Below are 24,213 nucleotides of genomic sequence, written 5' to 3' on the forward strand. Positions count from 1 at the left end.
ATAATGGATTCGACCATGCTTACCGTGAAGGGAGCTTGGGGACCGTAGGTTGTTACAGCCTCCTTTAACTGCTTCACTGTTTTAAAATCTAAAGCACGGTGAATTCGCTGCCCTCCTACCTGTTCAAGTACAGGGCATGCTAATCTTTGAGGTCCTGTCTCAGGATCCCACTTATCAACTACGGGGTTTGAGGGCCACTCAGCTGTTTCCATCGGTGGGGCTGTTGGTTGAATTACGCCCTCTGGTAATAAAACGGAGTTAGTAACAGCCTCTTGTTGTGGCCTTTTTCCTAATAACCCCTTTTCCTTTAAATTTTCTTCCTCTGTCTGACTAGCTCGAGAGACCTTCTCTTTTGCTTGATCTAAAATGTCTTTCTCCATGGTCTGAATCTCTAACACTTTGCTTAACACCTTTTCGGTTTCTTTTTTACTAATTTCTAATCTTCTATAAGAATAACGCAACCCAATAAGATAACACAGAACAAAACCAAAACTGAATGAAACAAAAACTGAATAAAAATTCGCTGTATCAATTTTCTCTTTCTCTGGGCTGACAAACTTCAAACCTTCAGCCATCCATTTTTCCCAGTTTGCCTGAGAAATTTCTAGGGACAGGCAGCTTGAAACAAAAACGAAATAAATCAAAACAAGAACACATTGTTTTTTAAAATAGTCACCCATTCTCTCGCCTTCCCTCAGGGGCGAGGAATTTCACTTACCTCCAAGTTTCAGACGTTCCGCGTACAGGCCACCAAATGCCGCAGTCTCGGCTGGGCACAGAATCACGAGCCACCACACAGCTTTGTAGATTCAAACAGCAATTCTTTATTCCCGAACTCACACCGGCCTCCACACACGTTCTGGGGCAATCCCAGTTCTGCTGCCACCCAATTCACCTACTCCACGAGGCTTATTTCCCAAAATGCTCTCTGAATCTCACGAGAGTTCAACAGGAGCTTAGGCAGCGGGAACGCCCTAATTCCAGCAGCAATAATCCTCAACATCGAACTTCCCTAAAATCCAAGGTCTTAAACTGGGAACGCCCTAAACCCAAGGATTGGGATACTTCCTCAAACTGCAGGATACACCCTAATCCTGGATCCACCCTCGTCCTTGGGCAGGGTCACCTAACATGCAATGTCAACAGCGAAATTAACATGGGGTACGCTGGCAAGGAAATTTCCTACTTGGTAATGGCCCTCAGCAGTCTCCTGTGAGGGGGCAGGATTGCCCTGTCCAATGCTCCTGAAGGGTGGCTCACCGAGAAGTGTTGTTCTGTGGCCCCTTGCCATCCTTCTCTACCTCCCCAAGGGAAGGAGGAAGGACAGGACTCCCTGGTGGGATGTTGGTGTTGGCCTGCTTTGCTCCAGCTTTCTCATTTAGGTGAGAGTAGAACTTGGCCCAGTACCCAAGCCTTGTTCCTGGGGAGCTGCTTTATTGCAAAGATTAACACATTTTATTCTGTTCTTCCATATAACAAACCCTGCAAGAGGCAAGTTCTATCCCCACACGCAGGGGCGGGTGGGCAGGGAGGAGCATAGCCAAGTGTCTGGAACTGCCGTGGGGCCCTGAGCAGCCCTGCGCCATGGCCCGGTGCAGGAGGAACATTAGGAGCAGTGCGCTAGGCCAAGCCCAGGGCCCGGCCCTCCAACCAGGGGCGTCCAGCAGCAGCACTGAGATTCTAAGATCCTTAACTCATGCCAGTTTCAGTTTTTCAGTTTGGAGCTCAGAAAAGAGAGGGGCGTGATTTATTTACCCTGACGACCCCAAACAGGTCTGCCAGGTCTCTCTGGGTCTGGGTCTCCCACGCTGATGCACTAAGGGCTGAGTCGCCTCCTTTCCTGTCTTTAAAAGAAGTGCCCCTCAGACGGGCCCCTCCTCCTTCCTGTCTGTTCAGCCTTGTCTCCTAGCTCAAAATCTTCTCCAAGCTCAAAATCTTCTCATAGGAAATCCCTCTTCTCCCAGCTCAATAGAGATGTCGTCTTTCATTTTTTCATTTATTCTCCCATAGCAATTGTTCTGAGGGAAGATCCAAAATCTTTTTTTTTCCTTCACAAGCCAATACCATTCTTCTTTGAATCTCTGATTAAATGTGATTTCTAGATATTGGAAATTCTAAATGTTTACTTCCATTGAGCCTTTCTCCATCTTAGCTAGAGAGGGAGTTTTATTCTGTGATATGATGAAGTTTTATAATATTTAGAATGCTCTGGGGCAAATGCAATGATAAATCCAACTTAATTTGGATTAAATAAATGTATTGGTTCAGATTGGAAGTTATATATTGGAAGTATAGTGGGGAGACAGGCTTCCAAGCTAGTATAACCAGGGTTCCATGCCATTCTGCCTCTCTTAGATTTACACTTCGGTAGGATCTCGGTTTCTTTTCAGTCTGCTTTTAATCATTTGGGCCTCATATTCATGATATGTCAATGTCTAGAAAAAGGAACAGAGAGGCACTTCCAGATATTTTGCCAGAAGAACAAGGAAGAACTGATGTTTGGAAGTTCTGGACTTCAAACAAGGTGCGGGAGAATGAGGTTGATTCAATTTTGTTATGTGCATGTATGAATATGGCATAACAAATCCTACTGTATTTATAATCACAATGCACCAAAAATTAAAAACATTTTTTTAAAAGGAGCCTGATCCAGATTGTGAAGGACCTAGAACACCAGGTCGAGGGGTTTGGACTCTGTCTTGCAGAGAATGGTGTGGGAGGAGCTAGGCAGAGTTCTGGCAGATTCACTGTCAGGGAGACTGTGTCTTGGGGATGATCTGACATGTCACGTGCTGCTGACTAGGGACCTTGGGGTGCTACGTGAGGACAAGTCAGCTCTTCTCTCCTTGAGCCTGCAGAAGGATGCGCTCGCTCCCTGTGATGCCCCTTCCCATCTTCACGTTGAGATCTCAGCTTTTCCTACCTGCTGTGCTCAGTCTGCATGAATCGCAGTGGACGGCACCATTGGCTGGAGCAATCCCTGGATCAGAATTCAGAGCAGGATGTGAGCTAAGAGCAGATGCCCTGTTTCTGGGTGCCATGCCATGTCTCCAAGTGGTATGTTCACATGTGGGCTATGCCATTAGCCTCAAGAAAAAGAAGAAAAAAATTCATGCATTTATGACAGGTGTATTAAGGTATATTTCTGAAGATTTTTTTTCAACTTGGGACCATAGAAAACAATTATTTTCCTTCTTTTTGATAAGCTACACATTGACAGGAAGGCTTCTGCTGGCCCTGGGGTCCATGTGGTGTTGGGATCCCTGCTGCTCTCCGCACACTCATGTTGCAGGTACCCGAAATAAAGTCCCTACAGCTTCCTCTTCCTTGCTCCTGCCTCCTGTCCACCCTCAGTTCAGACCCTTTGTCCAGTGTGTCCTCCCTGTTTTCCCTAAGGTTGTTTCCAACACTGGCAGGTTGGCTGTCTACCCAGAGGTTTGCTCAGCTTTTTCGTTTGGCTTCTCCACAGGGTGCTTCTCTTCAGATCACTCTTTTGGCTTGGCAAACCGCAGTCAGTGGGCAGAAGCTAAGCAACCTCCAGTGTCTGGATATCTCAGACGTGAGAAGGGAGTCTCGTCCTTGAGGTTCTGAGACTTTTCTCATTGGCAAGAAGATTTTAAACAACAAAATGAAGATTCTAAAAAAATCAAAGAATTTAAAAAAGAACAAACCCAAACCCAAACCCAAATTTCAGATTTAGAGCATTTTTAAACCATTTCCTTGTGCATGATACCAAAGTGCATCTGGTGGTATAAGCAGCCTTCCTAACAACCTCACGGGCACTTAGAGCAGTCATTAATCACTTCTGAATCGAGCCAGGATGAGATGGTGCATTCTCCCTTTCAGGCAATGAGCGTCAAGGCCTACAGTGTTGGCTCCAGTCCTCCCAAGAGCAGCGCTTGTAGGCCTAACTGCTTCCCATTCCTGAGTGTGGAAACCGAGCCTTCAGGGAGAGGTCCAACTTGCCTCAATCACTCAGCTGGTAATGAAGTCTCGAATTCCAAGGCAATGTGTTTGCCTTCTGTGTCTGGCTCTTTGCTGTCTTCTGTATTTCCTGCCACTGATTGACAGTGAAGGGCTTATTTCCAGAGAAGGTCATTGCTACATCTAAATTTACGTATATCTGTCTTTGGATCAGATTAGTCACTAGGCATTTGGAACAGTGACCATCCCCATCCAGTGAACTTGCCCAAATAGCATTGGGGATGGTTTCCACTATGACAGACTAGTATTTGCTCCAAATTTATTGACCAGATCCCTCCATCGAGTTTGATAATAAATTCTAATTAGCACTCTTGTAGCTGCTAATTCTTCTGAAGATGAATGATATGTAGAGATTCAAAGGCTTACTTGACTTCAAAAGAAGCAAAGCAAGAAATGTCTAGCTTGATCATTGCTGCTAAAACCTCACTAAAGAGGCAAAGCAGGAAACAAACCCTATAGGTCACATGGAAAAATTATCTTTATGTAACATAAACTGGGTCTATGACAAGGGATGATAGATTCATTTTGAATTAAAACTGTATAATACCAGGTTTTTCAGAATCAACTTTATTTTTTTCCATTTCAGAATGTCACTCATCTGCTCATTCCAGGTACAGGAAATGATGTCTTTTCTTAGGCTTCATGAAACGTGAATAGCATCATTTATATGAGCTGATCACTATGTAATATCTTGTGCTATTAAAAACTATGTGCTCTTAAATATTTATAATGAGAGAAGTAATATTCAGCATCTTACATGCATTATTAACAGTCTCTAAATACATCTTCTAAATCAATTGCAATGTGTATTGTGTCTCTGCCATTGAAATTTACCTTTTTGTTTTGGTTATGATATTTGAGAACAGCAAATGATGAGTCCCCAAGGAATGCTGTAACCCAGATTCAGTTCCCATATGTTCAGTGTTTCCTGAGGTTTTCTTATCCATTCAGGTTCAGACTATTCATGTGTGCATTCATAGTCATATTAAATTAAAATTTCTCACGATGGAGATTTTTAGAAACATTGAAAGAAAGAAAACACTTGAATGGAATTCAAACAACCTGCACTGTAGACCTGGCTTTGCTGTTGATTTTCTGGGTGCCTTGGGAAAGTCCCTCCCCAGATTCAGACCTACACTTCCCAGGCCAGAACTGGACAGAGTTTGGCTGTTGGGACATGGTATTGTGACAGAACAATCCAAACTTCAGAAAATACACCAAAGACAAGAGTCATTTTCCTATTTGGGTTGAGGACAGGGATCAGATTTCAGCTTTGTGCCTGGAATATAATCAGAAGGAAATGGATCATCCCATTGCTTGTGATCCTAGAGCAGAAAAAAATAATGGTTTTTAGAAGTCGGGAAGGGACGATTTCCTAACCCACCTGGTGAAAGAGTTGGACCTGAGCTTACAGATGTGGAGATGCGTAGAAAGTGGGTGGGGTAAAGGGAGAGGTGACCTGCTCCAGGCTGGGAAGGCAGTCTCAGGTTTAGTTTGTATCTTTGGGTATAAGGATGACTCTTTCTAAATATGACTAGGTCATTCTGCTTACTTAGATTCTTGGTGTTCAGTGAGGGTTTCTTTACTTAACTAGGGTCTCAGTTCTGCTGTGGGGAATTAGGGAGGGTGGTATTTGTCTCTTTGATCCATGGTGGGGTACTAGGAAGGCTAGTGCTTCTAACAGACATCAGAGGCCACAAGGAAAGAAGCCCAAGGCCAATCAAGGTGGAAGTTCTAGAAGAACTTGTCCCAGCATCCACGTGAAACAACCTTCTAGGAAGCTCTTAGAAAATAGGCAAGAACATGGTATGGATGTGGGGAAGGCAAGAGAGGGAAGATCATCTCTCACACTATACTGAAAATCATAGCTTTTATTGAGGAATTGGGAGGCCATGCAAGTCTTTGGAGCCTGGCAGCCATATGTCACCCTTGCGTTTCATAGAAGAAAGCTTGGAAGTGCATGGGGATATACTAAGGATGAAATATGGGCATTAACCAAGGTTACTTTCTGTATGCCATGCCAGGCTTAATTAATACCAGCAGCTCAATTTGAGGCTTTAGATGTTTGGAATAAAAAATATCTATATATCTCAAGCTCTCATCTTGGACTCTAAGTGGCCCAAAGCCCTGTTCCCTCTAAACTCCTTTATAGAGCACAGAAGAGTTCAATCATGACTCTAGGTTTTCATTTAACATATTGGTGGCTATCACTATTCAATGCCTTCAAAAAAGATGCAAAGGGAAAATGCAGATAAATACACATGTCTGTTTGTGTTTGCATACATGGGTGCACATACATGACTATGTGTCTGCATGCTCCAGCATGTATGTGGAGTGGATTTTACAACATGAAATCCCAAGTGCATGACAAAAAAAGCAATAGCCCAGGAGTCAAAATATCTTTGCTTTTGGTCTAGCCCCAGGCCAATTAGCTGTTTAACTCTGGATTGATCACAACTTACTTGGGTCTCAATTCCCTTCTCTGTCAAATGGAGATGGGGAGTGAACTAGACCTCTAGGAAACTTACCAGAGCTAAGTTTTTATTTTGCAATTTTTATTTTTATTTTGCAAATAATCCTTTCCATCATGTCTTAGAGCTGGTACACACTGTACAGATATTGAGAATTATTTAATTTCCATAGCATGCTACATATTTTTACAGGAATAATAAGAAAAAGAGGAAAGAATATATTAAATTTGACCTTGGAGGTTTCATTTTTAAAAATGTTTTCAAAATGGTATGAGGAAGCAAAAAATAATCTAAGCAAACAGCAGATAGGTTTTTTACCATGGAAACCAGGAGACAACACACATTGTGCTGTGGAAATGAGTGAAGCTGACAGAACGAACATGTAGCGCACTGTGGGAAAATTTCTGCCTTACAGAAAGATTGGAGGAATATGATCTTTTGACATCTGCACATCAATAAGGGATGAAGGTCTGAATTCAGAAATATAATGGTATTGCATTCGCTTATATGAAAACCAGATGACGCATTTTGGTAAATGCCACAGCAAGGTTTTTCAGCAGCAGTACTATTGACATTTTGGACCTGATAATTCTTTTTTGGGGAGAGGATGCCCTGTGCAATGTAGCACGTTTAGCAGCATCCCAGGCCACATGCTTAGATGTCGGTAACATGAAGCTAAATCTCCTTCCAGTTGTGGAAACCAAAAATATCTTCAAGACGGTGGAATGCTTACTGTGTTAGAGTGAAGATTTTTTAAAAGAATAAGTAAGCAGAGGCTTTAGAGCCAGACAGACCTGGTTTGATTCTTGGCTCAGCTGTTCACTAGCAGTTTGATCTTGAAGCTATCTGCCTTTTCTAAGAGTCTTGTTTTCTTCATCTGTAAAATGGAAATAATGCTGACAACCTGTAATATGGGGTCAGATTAAGCCTGAAAAGCACCCGGAGTGCAGGTGCCCAGTGCAGGAAAGCTATGCTAATGATGATTAGAATAAAGGAGACTGCAAGCCTTGTTCTGGATCAGGAGAAGGCACAAATCAGGAAAAGTGACTTGCTTTTACATATAGACGGTGCAACCAACATCATGACACAAAATGTTCATTGTGCCTTTAGTTAAAGACTAAAGAAAGAGCAGAGGCAGCACCTACTGAGTTCTACGCTGAGCCACCCCTTAACACAATCACCTCCTTTACTCCCTCAAACCCATCTGCAGTTCATAGCTTAGGACCAGGAGATGAGATAACTGAGGTTTAGAGAAAGTATCCCATCTAGTGCCACATAGAAATGTCAGGTGAGTTGGTTTTGGAAGCCCATGATTCTAATTTCCCAGAAGAGTGGAAGCAAGGATACCAAAATTGAAAACAACATTGGAATCAGAGGAGCATTAACATGAACTTGAAAGGGAATGACTTTACCAGCAGCATATCTTGCTTGGCTATAAATAATTGTAGCTGAATGAATTTATTTCAAGATGCTGAGTTACAGGGGCCATTCCAACTGTCCAGAGAGGCATGTGACTCAGATTGCAGAGTTCAGAGAATATTTTCCAGTTTGGACACACATACTGCATGAGATAAAGCTAATGTCGGGCATTTTATTTATTCTAATATTCAATTAAAAATGCAGTTATCGAAATTCTCCTTTGTCAGCTTTCTTCAGCAAAAACTGTGCCTAAGAGAAATCTTCTTTCCGGTTCTCCCTGGCCCCAATCTTTCACGCTGGTAGAGGGGAAAACCCTGATTCACGGGTCAGAGAATTGGGCTGTATTGCTTTTGAAATATTGGTGCATGCTAGGAATGGTTTCCAATTACAGTGAACCGAGTGCACAATCCCCGCACTGTTCTATTTAAATAACTGCTGAATCGCCAGGGCTGCCTTCCTGTTTCTAGCTCCCCGAACAAGTAAATAATGGAAAGAGAGAGAGAAAAAAAATCAGCATCTGTAATAAATAACCATACGACCTGGTGGTGGGACCTCATTCCCTGCTCATATTTTCTCCCCTCTACCAACTATTTCCTAAGAGCAACTCTGGATATAAAAGTTGCCTTTCTAATAAAACTTAGAATCCAAACTTAACTTTTGGTTGCACAATTAGGAATGTCTGCAGCAGCATGTTGCAATGGGAAACAACCTGGAATTTGGACTCAGAGAGATTTGTGTTGAATTTACAGCTCTGTTGTCAGTCTGGATTGTCAATGGCAATAACTCAGTTTGGGAGTTTGAATTCCACGGGATTTGGAGTCAGACCAACCTTCTCAGGAACTTCATCTCTGTAAGTCAAATGGGGACAACACCCTGTAACTGGGATGATGAGAAGCAGGAGAATGGCAGATCAGGCATCCGTCAAAGGGACACATAGCATCGCCTTGTTAATGTTCATTTCCTTTTTAGACATCAACACATAAGAGACTGTCATTCACTTTACATCATAAAATATATAAAACTGATAATGTACAAGTTACACGGGCAGCAGGGATACAGATGAGTTTTGTTTTTTTTGTTTTTTTTTGTTTTTTTTTTTTAAAGTAGGAGAATCCTACGTGGACTGGAGGTTGATATGCCTTCAGGACTGTCATATGGGATTTATGAGCTATATTGTGACACATGAGTGATGGGGCTCATTGACACCCAGAATCCAAACCTAATTACTGGGGGAAGGATGAGAGGGGTGTGTGTGTGCATGCGTATGTGTGTACACTCACGCACGTGTGTATGCATATGATAGAAAGAGAAAGGGGGAGAGAGAAAACATGAACACAGGAGAACGGGCCTGTCCCTTCCCTGCCTGCCACTTTGATAGCAAAATGAGGAGAAGCTTTCCTTTTATTAACAGCTCCCCCAACTCGACCAGAGAGGCAGAGGCAGGCAGTGGTCACTGCCTGGGATCTCTGCACCCAGTTCTCCTTGGTGACTCCTGAGGTGACTTCTGAGCTCTGGAAGTGAAACTGGTCGTAGGAATTACAATGAAGCGTTGGAGAAGCTGTCGCCTTGGGTGACGCTGGATGATGGAGACATTTATTCTTATATTCATACTTGTGCACAGAGGTGTGTCCTGGTTGGCAGAAGGAATATGAGATGCAGGGCTGTATGAGCTTGCCCCTATCACTTGATCTGTCTAGGTGTTCCTTCCTGTGAAATGGAAATAATAATACTCTTAAATTTGTGAGGTTGAAACAAACAAAAACAAGGTGTGGAACTATTTTATAAATCGTGAACCGTTGTATGCATCTTAATGAACATAATGACGATGGTTTGAAACATTTCAGTTTGTTGTTGTTGTTTATTTGTCTTTAACCAGTTCCCAGTAGAATTTCACAGAAATGATGCCGGTTTAAGGGGTGAGGCCACTCCCTCATCTCACCCACATACTCAGCCACTGTGGGACCCACTTGGAGGGATCTTCCTCTAAAAGGTTTTTTCTTCTTTAGTTTCATCTTCATGCAATGTATTTTAGTCAGAGACTAAGTAGTCAGAAAAAGTTAAAAATCGTTTACTCCTTATTTATAACAAAGGAAATGAGCCCTGGAGTGGAAGGTCCCCTGCTGAGAGCCATGGCTGGGCAAACCCAATCTAGGTTTCCTAACTTCTTTAATTCGGTTGCTTCTGTTTAGGAAAGAATTTCAAGGAATGTGCAATTTCACTTCAAAGATGCTACAAAAAAAGAGTTTAACATATGGCAGGTATTTTAATTTTAGAAATTAAGGGCAGTATCCTTGGATGGGGAAACTCACTTTGGAAAAGTGATTTCTATGTTGACAAAATATCTAACTCCACCCATCTGTTACTGCATTTATTTACAAAACACTCATGCCAGGGCTTTCCTGGATTCTCTTCTTAGATGTATTTAGGGTGTCAGACCAACCTTGTTTCAGCAGGCCCCAGACAATACATGCAGAAAAATCAACCAATCAATTGAATAATTCTTGAGCAGATCTGTGGGACTTAAGATCAAAGGCCACGTAGGCTGCATAATTCATCTAGGCCCTGGTGCTGCCCTCCAGGAGCAAACTGCTTACATGGAGCATCTACCACAGGCGGAAGCCTGCGATGATGGGCATGCTCATATTTGATATAACTATCCAAGTAACTCCTTGAGATGCAGATTTGTTCCCCTATTTGCAGATGAGCACATGGCATTCAGAGAAGTTAAGAGATGTGCCCAAAGTGGATAATCTAGCATCTGGTCCCTTTTAACAGTTTGAAACAATGTGAACAGCAGGTAAAAAGCACCTGATAGAACCAAAAATGTTACAAAGAATAGGCAGGGGGTACATTCAGCTTCTTGGAAATAGGATATCAAGCCTCTTCTTAATACTGCTGCCTCTTACAAAGCACCAGAAGTATTGTTTCTATGTCAGTTCAGTCCCTGGTAAGGTTTGCAAGAGGAGAGGTGGCCCTCTGTGTAGTAGGAGGAATGTGGGAAGGAGAAGGCAGACAGCCCTACTGGAGACTTTACCTCAATGAGTTTGCTATCACATGGGCTCTGGTACCTTGGTTGTAGGGGTCAGAACCTAGAGGTTTTGGGTACGTCCATAGAGAGCTAACACTTGGGGTTAAACACTGATACACTGAAAGAGTGCTGTACAACAGAGGCCAGATTTTAAACAGACAATCAGAGATGTCCTTTCCCAAGTGAGAAGATGGATGCGTCTTCAATCCAGGAAACCCCTTCACCTCAATATCAAGGTCATCCAGGAAATGTGACTGGCAACCAAAGGACTGCTTGATAAACTTGGAATTAAAGCAAAAGCTGAAGTGTGCAGGTTAGGGGTTAGAAAGGTGTGGCCTGCAAGCTAAATCTGACTTGCCACCTATTTTTATAAATAATTTTTTTCAGTACCAGAGATTAAACCCAGGAGCACTCAACCACTGAGTTGCATCCCCAGCACTTTTTACTTTTTTGTTTTGAGACAAGGTCTGGCTAAGTTGCTGAAGCTGGCTTTGAACTTGTGTTCCTCCTGCTTCAGCCTCCTGAGCTGCTGGGATCACAGTTGTGCAACACCATGCCTGGCATAAATAAAGTTTTATTTGAACACAGCCATGCTCCTTTATTTGTACATGTCTGGCTGCTTTTCTGTTACAGTAGCAGAGTTGAGTAACTGCAGAGGCGGACAGCTTACAAAGCCTAAAATATTTACTATCTTGGCCTTTCCTGAAAGAGCTTGCCAACCCGCCACACACTCTGTATTAAACATTGTACATGTTACTTCTTGTTTCTGGGTCCCACAATTCCATTTTTCCAAGCTTTGCAGCTCTGTGAATCTTCCTCCCATTCCCAATGTTCTATTTAAGAACCTCAGAAAGTTGCAGATAACTAAACTCCAAATCAACTTGAGACCAAAAAGGAAAGAACAATTGGCCCATAAGGAGGGTCCAAGGTTGAGTTGGTTTTATAGAGATCTGGAATTGGAGAGTCTGAAATAAAAAATTTTGTGTTCATTCTCCTGGCCACTGTTTTTTGTTTTTGTTGTTTTCTGTGAGTCATTTTTCTTCTCACCTATGATGGTGAGGCTGCGACCCTCTGGGAGAAATGACTGCTGGCAGCTATGGCTCCCCATAAGTAAAAGAGTTTCCTGCCCCTGGGGCCAAGCTGGAAGCCTCAGACAAGCCTTCTGATTGGGCCAGCAGAAGTCACGTGCCCATTGGTAGAACCAATCACTGTGGCCACTGTGGAAGACACTGAGATATGAGCATAGGTCTAGTTTGGCTCCTGTGGCTGCAAAGAAGAAATGAAGCAATGTCCGGGGGTTTGGGAAGCATCACACTGAGTCCAAACTGCCTTCCTTTATTGTCAGCTCAACCTGATGACTTCAAAGCCTAGGACACATATTCAGGCCTACAGAGAGCCTCCTACTCTCATCCAGTGCTGCTCATCCTAGGTATTGCTGCTAGAGGATCTTCCTAAATACAATTAGATCATATCCTTTAAGGAAACTTCAGATGCTTAAATCATTTCCATTACCACACCTCCCCCCATGACCTAGCCACCAGTAGGAAAACCTCATGTCCATCTCCTATGTCAGCTCTGTCTCTTATCCCTTCATCACACGTACCCTTTGCTCCAAATATTTACACCAGCACAACTGTAGCTATTCCTTACACTGCTTCTGTGAAACCAGTACTGCTTTCTGTGCCCAGTCGATTCTGTCACCAATTCATCCAGCTGACTTCTAACTCCTGGTTTCTTTCTTAAACACTTGGAATGCCCTGTTGGAGCTGGTATTACTTTCTCTGGCTTCTGCTCAGCATCGCTGACCATGCTGCACCTTAATGGCTGTCTTTATTTTCTGCAAGCTCTGGGGAAGTGAGGCTGTGCCTCATTTATCTCTCAGACACAGCGCCAGACCTGTGGTCATCACTATGTGCTGGATGAAGCACTGTGGCACCCACCTCACCCAACAGAACAGTCCTCGAGTCCCTCTGCCCCCATAATGTCCTCCAGGGGGACATTAGTTTTCTTCTCAATCCCTCTCTATGCTCACCATTCATTTAAAATGGCATACGCTGACGCTGTGTGTGACAACAGAGTTGGAATTGATCTGATCAGACAGCAGCTACCCTGGACATCTTATTTTCTCTCTAAGATTTTGTAGCCAAACATCTTACCTTTATTCCCAAGTACCACCCAGATTCTTAACTTAATTGGGAAGAGTGTATTATAGTGTATTTGGGAAATTTTATTTTGAGACCAGTATTTTACTTTATATACACACATATAATTGTGTATATATAATATTATATAATACCACACATAATGTCTGAGTGCACATTATATATGCATATATTACATATCCTCAGTGATTTCTTAGTGGGTATTTCCAAGCTCATCTTTGTAGCAGATTATAAGGCCTAACAAACAAAGTTGGAGCCTGGGAACCCCAATTACCAAGTAACCCCTTTCTTCTGCTGATGAAACCTTGCAAGTTTCAAGATTTGAAGAGAGTAACATTGAGAATTAGAGGCCCAGGGTATGAATTCTTTACTTCCCCTTTCTAGATAATCACAAGGGACTTTTACTTAATTTCTGTGAGCTGTAATTTCTGCATTCGTGTAATAGCTACCTTTCACTGGTTAGTGACCAAAACGAGAAGAGTATGTGTAGGAGAGTGGTTTTGAAACTTAAATGTAATCAAAGTATCAGAGAATGCAAAAGCAAAAATCTAATAATTCAAACATGGATATTTGACATGTGACCTCCATAGGAAGAAATTTTTAAATACTCCCTGTCACAATTGCATATTTTCCCCAACAGAGAGTGGCACGGAGAATCAGAGGCAACTTAATTACCTGGTGGGGTTGCAGCTTCCAGAGCACAGAGCACCGTCCAGCCCAGGACTCAGGCAGGTTTGCTGTAGAGACTGAGCAGGAGCTAACAGATGTGCCTGGTACTTCCTGGCCCCCTCCCCTGGGGGTACAGCTGCCTCTCTGTCATTATCTCCAGTAGTTGGGCTTTGAATTGTGGCTGCGCTTTTGAGAACTCCCTACTGAGGCTTTATGACTTTTACTTTTCCTAAGGAAGGCCATTTCTCCTGACAGCTCTATGCTGATGTGCAGTAACAAAGATGTTCCCCAGAAGATCACAGGTGCTGAACACGTGGCAGGGCGGAGGTGCAGGTTCAGAGGTGTGGGTGCACCTGGGTGCAAACAGCTGGCAGGCCTTAATGGAGCCTGCACTTGTCAACGAAGATGGCACAATTAGTCATATGGTTCTGTCAGCGATCCTGGGGTGTTTGCTGACTATCTCAAGTCCTCTTTTCCCTTAGCTTCGAAGAAAACCATTTTAAACATTGTTTGGAAGAAGACGACAAGGACAGGCAAGGTGAGGAAGTCAAATCTTACCACATGTTCCTGGTCTTTAACTCATTTGCCTTGATGACACAACATCAGTATTTGCAAATAATTCATGTTTTTATTTCAGTTTTATGTATCACTTGTAGATCTACCATGCACTGGATAATATTTGGAGCAAACGATACATTTTTGCAAGGCATTCTGGGGTAAGTGTGTATTCTACCTTTTGTAAATTAGAGATTTTTCAAGTGACATTTCCCCCCCAATTCTGAGCTCCAACAAACATAAGGCAGTAAACCAAACTCACACTTATGGTCTGTGCTCCGTAAATATTAAAAATGCATTAGTCAGTTTGAGTTTTTCTTTTGTATTTCCCAAGACTTGTCAACTGCAAATGAATAGATCCTTTTTGTAGAGAAGGAACAGATTTAAAATGACAAAATCAGAACATTTCTCAGGATCCTGGAAGAGACTGGCAGAGAGAGAGAGAGAGAGAGAGAGAGAGAGAGAGAGAGAGAGAGGTGTGTAAAGAGAGAGAGGAGACGGTGGGGGGGGGAGGGAGAAGAAGGAGAGTAAGACAAAATTTCAAGTGAGTTGTCTTGCATGTCTGTCAGATTTGAGATTCATTGCTCTCTCTGAGTCTGTATATCCTAGATGGATTGGTATCTGTAGAAAAACAATCATGATTCTGCTCAGGAGAGCTTACTTGGCAAGAAAATTATGATTGAACTCATGCTATTGTGACATAATGTAGGAGTTTATAATTATAATTTGTTATGAAATAGTTGAAGGAAATCCCAAGGATGCATATTGTAAAGCTTCATGGAGAAATTGGAAAGAAATACACATCCAAGGATGGATGGGATGGCTGGCCTGTTAAGCTAGTGTTATCTTTGGTAAATGCAAAAAGTCTCAGGTTTGGTCCATCATCTCACAGATCTAGAAATTCATTGGTACCAATGTCCCACCCAGAGTTGATCATTGTTGGGAGGGCCAATGCCTACTGAGTCAATTTAGTACATAAGCCAAGAACAATGTTGTTTATTAACCAAGAGAAATACACTGTGAAGGAGGCCAGCCTTCCTTTTTGGTTTAACCAATATACTTCCTGCAGACTTCACCAGAAGTCAAGGTTGCTAGACAAATTGCAATCAGATAAAGGAAGGCAGTTTTATAAAGTGAGTGTGGTAGCCTCATATCACCTGAACCATAAGCTTGCTGTCAGGATGATGGACTGCTTCCAAGGGTCCAGCAAGCCGCCTTCCACCCATGAGAACCCATGGATTTCCACTCCAATCTCTCCCTTTCCAGTTCTTCCTGTCCCTGCCTTCCACTGTCAAAGTTCTTCCCAGTACAACCCCTGAATCTTCCTTTAATTGTAATAATCCTTTCAATTTCATTAAAATTAGCACCAGGCTAAGGATTTGGCCTCTTTTCAAAATGACTTTCTTGAAGTATTTGCTCTGCACTTTGAGCTCTGTGAGTTCTGCATGGGTGGTGGTGGTGGGGATCAGAAAGTGGAGCCCTGTAGCTACGCTCAACCTCTGTCCTTCAGGTGGGCACTTCTCTGGCCCAACTTCCCTCTCAACAAAACAATGCTCTGTAGAAAACTGGATCTACCTCTCTAAGAGGTTGTTTAGAGATCGTCTATAGTTACTTGAACTTGGCTTAACTACTATTCTTTTTAACCACATATTCCTTCATGAAATAGACTCTTACAGATGAATTTCATCTTCTGATACACAGAAACATTTTTTAAAAAAATCTGGGGATGTTTCAGAACATTTTAAACAAATGCTGCAGGCAGTTACCTGCTGACTTACTCCTTGGTTCAGTTAAATTCAGGGAAGTCTTTGCTTCGCCTGGGAACTCCTTGCTCCATGTATAATCTAAGGTAACTAGAACTTGCTTATCTTAAGTTTATCCATGCCGTACAAAAAGTAATCCCATCACTCGTTTATTCATCCATCCAGCAAATATTAATTGATCACCCTCTAGGTCATGCACTGCAAAGATCAGCGAGATGGATAAGACAGAGTCACTTGCCCCTATGTTGTTAACGGGCAGGGAAAGATGGGCCCCTAAACAGATTGTTGTAAACGCAGTGAACACAGAAGTGGAAGAAGGTCTAGGGAGCTTGGGAACATAGAGGACAAGGGACACCAGAATCAGCCTGGGGCTTCAGAGAGGCTCTCTTGAGGGGTCACTCCTTGAGAATCAAAATAAAAGGATGGGAGAGGGTGCTTTATGTGGACTAGAAATACAATCCCATCCATCTGAATTGAGTCCCTGCTTTCATTCCGAAGTGACTCTTCTTCCTTCCTGGGCTTTTAGTTCACTCTTATCCCAGTGACTCCCAACCCCACAGAGTGAAATTCTGGAGAGAAGACTCTCTGGGGCTAATAATGACCACTGGTAGATGTCCAGCATTTCAGTGTTTATTAAGCAGCAGTTCATTAGTAAACATTTTCATTTTCTTGTTTGATTTTTGGAATAAGCCTAAGGCAGTGTTCATAACTGGAGTGATTTAAAAATGCACAGGCAACATCTAGAGACATTTTTGATTTTTATGCTGGGGACTGGAGGTTGTTACTAGCACCTAATGAGCAGGATGCTGCTAAACATCCTACAATGCATGGGACTTCCGCCACAACGTGAATTATCTGGCTCAAATGTTAATGACAGCAAGGTCGAAAAACCCTGTCTTAAGATTCTCTCAACATGTAGAAAAGGAAACTTAAGTGTTTAGGTCTTCCTTTGTAAAATTAACCTGGATCTTGGCAAGTCATTTAATAAGGAGCTCTGATTGTTCTACCCATAAAATAAATATTTATTTTTAGGTGAAATGATCTATACCATCTTTTTGGAATTTAACAGCTTGTGAGTCCACAAGTTCACATGTCATAGATTTAAACCGACACACTGGCAAACAGTATTTTCCTTCTGGAGAAGTTACTGTTGTAAAATATTAATTCTCAATTCAGTGTTTATTTGTATAATGAATAAGCCATTTATTCAGCTAAATCTTGGGGAGGTCTTAAATGCAGGTTCCTGCTGTCTGCCCCCAGCCCCTCTCTTGGCCAGCAATGGAAGCTGTGGGCTCCAGGTCATCTTCAGCAGCATCTGGAAATTTGGGTAGAGGGAAGGGATGATTTACTTGGTTAACAATGTGGTTTCTGGAACTTGTTGAAATCATTGAAGATTACCCTCCTCTCCTTAATCCAAACTCTCTATCGTCTGGCCACCTCCACTCACCTGTCAGAAACAGGTAACAATAATGACAAGGTTGGGGGAAAAGGGCTATGGAGAGTAGCTCTTCTGAAGTCTATGCCAGATGCTTTATCCCATGAAAATAATAATAACTTCAACATATGCCTCATGTATGACCACCTTGGAAGATGAATACTACTACTTCTACAGATGTGGACACTGAGGCTAAGAGAAGTAACCTTATATGACTTTTTAAAAGGGTAATAATGATCACTTGAAAAACTTATATTGGAAGCTCACAGTCCTGGTGAGAGGGGGCCAGTATTTTGTTGAGGAGTCCTTATAGGATATTGGACCCCTGTATTCTGTGAATGACGAGGCAGTGTGGCATGAAGGAATAAACATGGCCTTAGTATGCCTAAATTTCTACATTTACAAAATTTAGATAGTTCCTTTTTTGTTTTACAAGTTGAATGCAATATTTGTTGAATATAAATCATAATACCTATAATACCTGGTTTGACAACCTGATTGGTAATAATTTGTTGTAGCAGCATTTGAGACTAACACAGAAGTTTCACTAATTAAATATCAGTGTAGAACCTTATTGAGGTGCCTTTGAACCAGAACTGGCTGGGCCTGGATGGACCAAACAGATACCCTGGATTCAAGTGTTCAATAAATAATGGTAGCTATTATTACTACTCTCTGCTCATTGGTGCATGTGTGATGTCCAATATCTCCAAAATAAGAATGTGGCAGCTAAATTTGAAGAATGCAGAATTTTGGCACACGAGGCAGTTCAACATCACCATACTTTATATGTGTCTCAGACTAATTTCATTTAAACTATAGCATGGCTGGTCAGTTCCATAGCTCAGAGGACTTGGTCCATGAGGGTTGTTTGGCAAAGACTTATTCAGTTGAATTCATGAACTGAGTCATTTTTTTAACCACATTATCTGCCAATTTATTCAACTCCCTTTGTTCCCATTCTAAATTCATTCTTGAAGGAAATGTTTCCTATTTAGATTGGATAAAAATAAATCTAACTCTTTATTTTAGGTACCATGTGAGGCATTGTCACTCATTATTTGGGTTCCCATGGAGACACTTCCATAGGACTATGCAATTGAGGCCTCTTATAGACCCTGACAGTTTAATGCCCCCTTTGAGAAAGAATCAGACATCCACCCCTCTTATTGTTGTCACAGGAAAAGTCAGAGCCAGTAGAGAAGGAGGTATAGGTATGGAAATTCTTCCTAGTCCATTAGAAAATATTGGTTTCTGGTCAACACATGGAGTAAAGAAAGTTCCCTGCACTGCATTGAGTGGTTTCCAGTTATACAGGCAAGGCTTTTCTTGTTTATGAGATAATAGACACCTGATGGGTCAAAGTGGATAGAATTCCCTTGGGCTACTGTTTCCATCAGGTGTTCCCACCTTTCCCAGGACAATCTGCATGGGGTTTTCATGCCCTCTCCCAATTCATGTCTGCACAGAATCTCACAGTGTGTCTTTATTTGGAGCTAGGGTCGTTGCACATGGAATTTTTTTTTTAAACAGAGAGGGGGGGGGAGAGAGAGAGAGAGAGAGAGAGAGAGAGAGAGAGAGAGAGAGAGAAAATGAATTTATTTTTAATATTTACTTTTTAGTTCTTGGCGGACACAACATCTTTTGTTTGTATGTGGTGCTGAGGATCGAACCCGGGCCGCACACATTCCAGGTGAGCGATTGCACATGGAATTTAAGAAGATGTTATGCTATAGTAAGGTGAGTCTTAAGTCCAATGGGACTGTCATCCTTGTAGGTTGAGGAGGAGACAGAGGAGGCACAGAGGGAGAGCAGCACAGGTGGAGGAGGACAATGGAGTGATGCATCGAGAAGCCAAGAAAGCCAAGGTTTGCCTTCAGCTGCCAGCTGCCAGGAGAGACACAGGAGCGGATTCTTCCCCAGACCACCCCAAAAGCACCAAACATGCCCAGACCTTGATTTCACACTTCTAATCTCAAGAACTGTGAAGCCACCTGATGAGTGATCATTTGTTGTAGCAGCATTTAAGACTAACGTAGAAGTTTCGTTAATTAAATATCAGTGTAGAACCCAATTGAGGTGTCTTTGGACTAGAACTGGTTGGGCCTGGGTGGACCAAAGAGATCACTCTGGATTCATCATTGTTGCCCCCAGTAGGTACCATTTTTTTTTTTTTTTTAGTTTGTCAGAACACCTGAGATTAAAAACAACATCATAGATACCCTTGAATGGAAACGAAGTCCTGGGTGGAAACTGCCTGTCACTGGAAAGTCAACATGTCCTCCCAGATTAAAATTCTCCTCTGGTCTTCATTTGACTGTGGTTTTGTTTTGCTTTTCAATTGACCTTTGTTTTGAATTGAACTTGAGCAAAAATAATGGGATTGGATATGACAATAAGATGTTGGTTCGGTTTTCTATTACCGGGGGAAATCGATTCATGGTGTGAAGAGTGTCAGTGGGTCTCGCTGAATGTGTGCCAATTTATGATTGTTGTTTAAAAGTGACACTTTAGTTTTAAATCTCATCCAGTCTGGAAACAGTTGAGAAAATGGCAAAGCCAGAACCACCATCCTAGTACTGTGCTTCAAATCTTGGTTCCTTTTTATTCTGGAGGAGACACAAAAATAAATAATGTAAAACTCAACACTTAGGTGAAAATACATACAGGAATCCACTAAATAGAAAATACATGCAGCCACTAGATGCTTGAAAGTGTGATCTTTGGGGAAGTTGATAACCAGAAAGAATGTGGCAGTTGGGGCTGCATTTGGCTAAGGAGTGAAAAGTCCGGGGCTCAGACCATCCACATCATGGTGTTGTCTTTAGATTTCCTGTGAGGCCAAGCCATGCCTGAACAGAGGTGAGAAACAAAGGGAAAGGTGGGGGGTGGATTATTGAAATTACTGATTTCTGTCGAGTGAACATGGAACAAAGATGAGGAGGGTCAAAAGGTCTGAATTCATCCTTGCTTTTTCCCAGTTGTAGTGTAGCTGGACCTGACCATCTTTCGTCCTGATGTTTCGTCTCTGGGATTTAGGAGTAGATGGTGGGCACCTGTAAAGCATCAGAGTACTTGTTATTTCACACATCCCCAGACACACCAAGAGCAATACTAGCCAACTATCTATTCCCCTGTTTTACCTGAGACTCAAAGAGTTTAAAGAAATTCCCCTATATCTCAGGGATAGTGAATCAATGAGCTGGAATTTAATTACTAATCTAATTCTAAATCCCAGTTTTTTCCCAACTACTGTGTTGACCTCTTGGAGAACCCTGGGAAGCTACTTTCTTCAATTGAAAAGACTGACTAGTCCAGATCTCATCCCTAAGCTAGTCATTAATGTAGCACTGAGAAATAAGCTAGTGTGAAATTATTTATTTACTAAACTCTATCATTTGATATTGCCTGTTTTCCATGTCAATAAGCACACCCGTTCATTCCCAAGAAAGTCTCTCTTCCTGGAAACAGGCATATTTCTTGGGACAGATTCTTCAGGAGAAACACAATATTTTCTAGTGACTATTTCACCAAGGATGCTCAAGTCAGAATGAGAGATAAATACACCACTCTGAGTTCCTCTGGAGCACGAGTTGGCATGTCTCTCCATGTAACTGAATTCAAGATGGAAGCCCTGGCATAAAGATCTTGTTATGTTGAGCTGACTTCCAATTTGCTTTGTTGAATTTTTTTCTGAAGTAATTTAGTTCATTTAAATGAAACACCATTAATTTGAGTTTAAGGAGGATGAATCTGGTCTTACCACTGAGTTGATCAATTGCTTCATTGATATCTGGTTAATTTTACCCAATGAAGAGACTCCAAATAAAAAAGGTTACAAGAATAACAAAAAATAATGCTGCTATGTGCCAGGAACTTTCTATGCATTATTTCTTTTAGTTCTCACAAAACTTTATGAGATAAAGTTGGGTTCACTCCAATTGTTTTCAAAGTACCAGAGATATTTTAGATAAGTAACTGCAGGCTTAGGAAAATTAAGAATCTTGCCCAAGATCTCACAGCTTGTCCCAGAATGTAAGCTCTCATCAGTCTGATTCAAAGCCCATGCTCTTAACCTACTCATAAAACAAAATGCATAGCACTCAATATTTTATTTTCTCCTTGGTGGCTGACATGGCAGATTATGGAAGCATGCCAAGTGTCAGAATCAGGTGACCCACCACACATTGATTCATCATATGACAGATATTTATTGATGTGGAGGGTTACAACATGATATAAACTTTTTCTATCTTAAATGGATGATATTTTGCCAATTGTTTATTCTGCATCTATTGATTGTACAGTTTTTCTTTCTTGTGTTATACCAACATAACATTCTTAAGCTAAATCCTAATTTGTCATAATGTATTATGCATCATAGGTTAGATTTTAAATCTTTGTTCTGAGTTTTTTTATAAGTATTTACGAAGAATATTGAAACTTTTCATGAAGAATAATTTTTATACAGTCTTTGATTTAACATTTGGGCTGTATTACTCATAAAATGAGTTGAGAAGGGTTTCTTCTACTTTCTGAGGCTGAATTATAGTGGTTTGGATTCTTCCTGTTTGATAGAACATACAAGTCCAACTATCTGGATAATAAACTAGTAATAATCAAATTATCTAAAATTATCATTATGGGAAGACTTTTAATACGTAATTTGATTTCATTAATTGGTACTGTGGTTTTCAATTCTTCTGTTTCATCAAGTGTCAGCTTGGTAAATTAAATTTTTGAGGCATTTGTCTATTTCATATAATTTGTTGAATTTTATGGATGAAGTTATTCATAATATCCTATAAATTGCTATAATGGTGATCATTTTCCATTTCTGATAATGGTGATTTGTGTTTGCTCCCTTTTTAAATTACTTGGTTTTGAGGAGTTTTTTTTTTTTTTTTAATCTTTACAAGGAAAATTCTTTGGGCGTGGTTCATTTTCTCTATTTTGTCTGTTTTCATTTTCTCTTTTATTCATTTGTCCTTTTTAAAAATTACTTTGCAGTTGCCAGGGAAGATGGCGGCCAAGGGAGTACAGCACACCAGTACACTGCGCCACTGTGTGGGAAAAACACGAGGTGAAATGGCTGAAGGCTACCTTGGTGGGAATCCCCAGTGAAATTGAAGTGATCCAGAATCTAGAGGTCAAAATTCCAGCGCGCGGCATTCGGCTGCAGGGGCTTGGTAGCGGGCGATTTCTCCACACGGAGCGAAGCAGTACTTGGTCGGCGGACCGCCCCGTGGGACGCGCCCGAGTTAATTAGCCGCGAGTTACCCGAGAGGGATTACAGCGAAGCGGATTCTGCAGGCTCCTGCCAGTGGCACACTAGCCGCGCTGAGTGCTGAATTCCAGCTTTGAAATACAGGAGAGAATCGGTCCAGTTCGTTTCCCGACACCGGTCGGAACGCGCAGGAGAACTGCAGCCGCCATCATGGAGAGCTGACGCAATCATCCCTGCTTTCTACTGATCTCAGCTCATTCAACTACAGAACAGGTGATTCCAGGCTGGTATTTGCCTGCGTCGCGCAGACAGATCGCTCAGGCTCGGGATTGGAAACTCTGAGGAGAATACTCTTCAGGCCTCACCCCTGGCAAGGCGGGCGCCGGGCTTTGAGCGGCCAGATTCTAGTTCCCCGGGTTGCTTTGGCCCAGGGAGGGAGATCCTTCTTGGCCCGGGGCTACGGAACCCGCGGCGACTGTGTCTTTGACCCTGCCCCTGTCTGAGCACACACTGAGCTGGGAGAGGTTGGAGCTGCCAGGCCCGGGTGGGGGCCGCCTGGGCCTGAGGCTGGGGTACCTCTGTGGACCCTGCTCCGAGCAGAGTGTGGCAGGGATCGGAGAGGCTGGGTTCTGGCCCTCGTGGCTGCTTGAGCCCAGGGCCGCGGAGCCTGTGGGGACCGCGAGCTGAGGCCACCCACAAGTGAAACTTGCGACGAGGGGCAGCGGGACTCTGTCTCCTGGAACAGTTTTGACCCGGAGCTGGAGAGCCCGCGGGAAGTGCGTCTTAGACTCTGCTCCAAGGGGAGCGTACACCGAGCAGGGAGAGTTTGGTGCGGCCAGGCTTGGGCACCTAGCAGGGAGAGTCTGGTGCGGCCAGGCTTGGGCTCCCGGGGCGGCTCTGGCCTGGGTTTGGGGAACCCGCGGCGGTTGCCCTGAGGAGCCTGGTCCTAGCAGAAAGTGGCGGGGATCAGAGAGACCGGCTCCTGGCTCCCGAAGCGGCTCTGGCTCAGGGTTGGGGATCCTACAGGGACTGCTTCTTGGTCCGGGTCCTGCTGGGTACTGCGGGGGCCTGGAGGGCAGAGTGGAGCTGCCTCCTGTGCCCAGAGCAGGCTAAGGGTCCCGCCGGTGTGGTATCGCGACACCCCAACTGCAGCCGGGGCCGAGGAGAGTAGCCGCCCACGCCTGGAACAGGACCAGCGACCCGACGGCAGGGTAGCCAAGTCAACCCACTTGGAGTAGAGGCCGTGAAGAGCTGCCGTCTGACCCTGCAAGGTAGGCAGTCCTGCGTCCCACTGGCAGGACAGGCTCGGCAGCCGGCCAGTGTAGTGGACGAGTAGCATCGAGGCAGTCACGTCACACTGGTTGGAGTGGGGGTTGAACAGAGCCGCCGCCAGCATCCGGAAGGAGCCCAGAGACCCGTTGGAGAGGCAGTTAGGTACCCCCACTGGGAGTGGGGGTTGAGCAGAACTGCAGCCCAGGCCCGCAGGGTGGGCAGATCTGA

At 43.0% G+C, this 24,213-nt stretch overlaps 1 protein-coding gene across 1 annotated transcript in view; it reads right to left on the reverse strand.

Moving 5' to 3' along the window:
- The window catches only part of LRATD1 (LRAT domain containing 1), a 372,203-nt gene that overhangs the window by 276,820 nt on the left and 71,170 nt on the right, over window positions 1-24,213 (reverse strand). Inside the window, exon 4 of the transcript XR_014018687.1 lies at window positions 20,393-20,542. The gene's annotated coding sequence lies outside the window, so the exon portion shown is untranslated. The remainder of the gene's footprint in view (window positions 1-20,392; window positions 20,543-24,213) is intronic.

Source organism: Spermophilus citellus (genome assembly GCF_964194105.1).
Source record: "Spermophilus citellus genome assembly, chromosome: 13".
NCBI classification, from domain to species: Eukaryota; Metazoa; Chordata; class Mammalia; order Rodentia; family Sciuridae; genus Spermophilus; species Spermophilus citellus.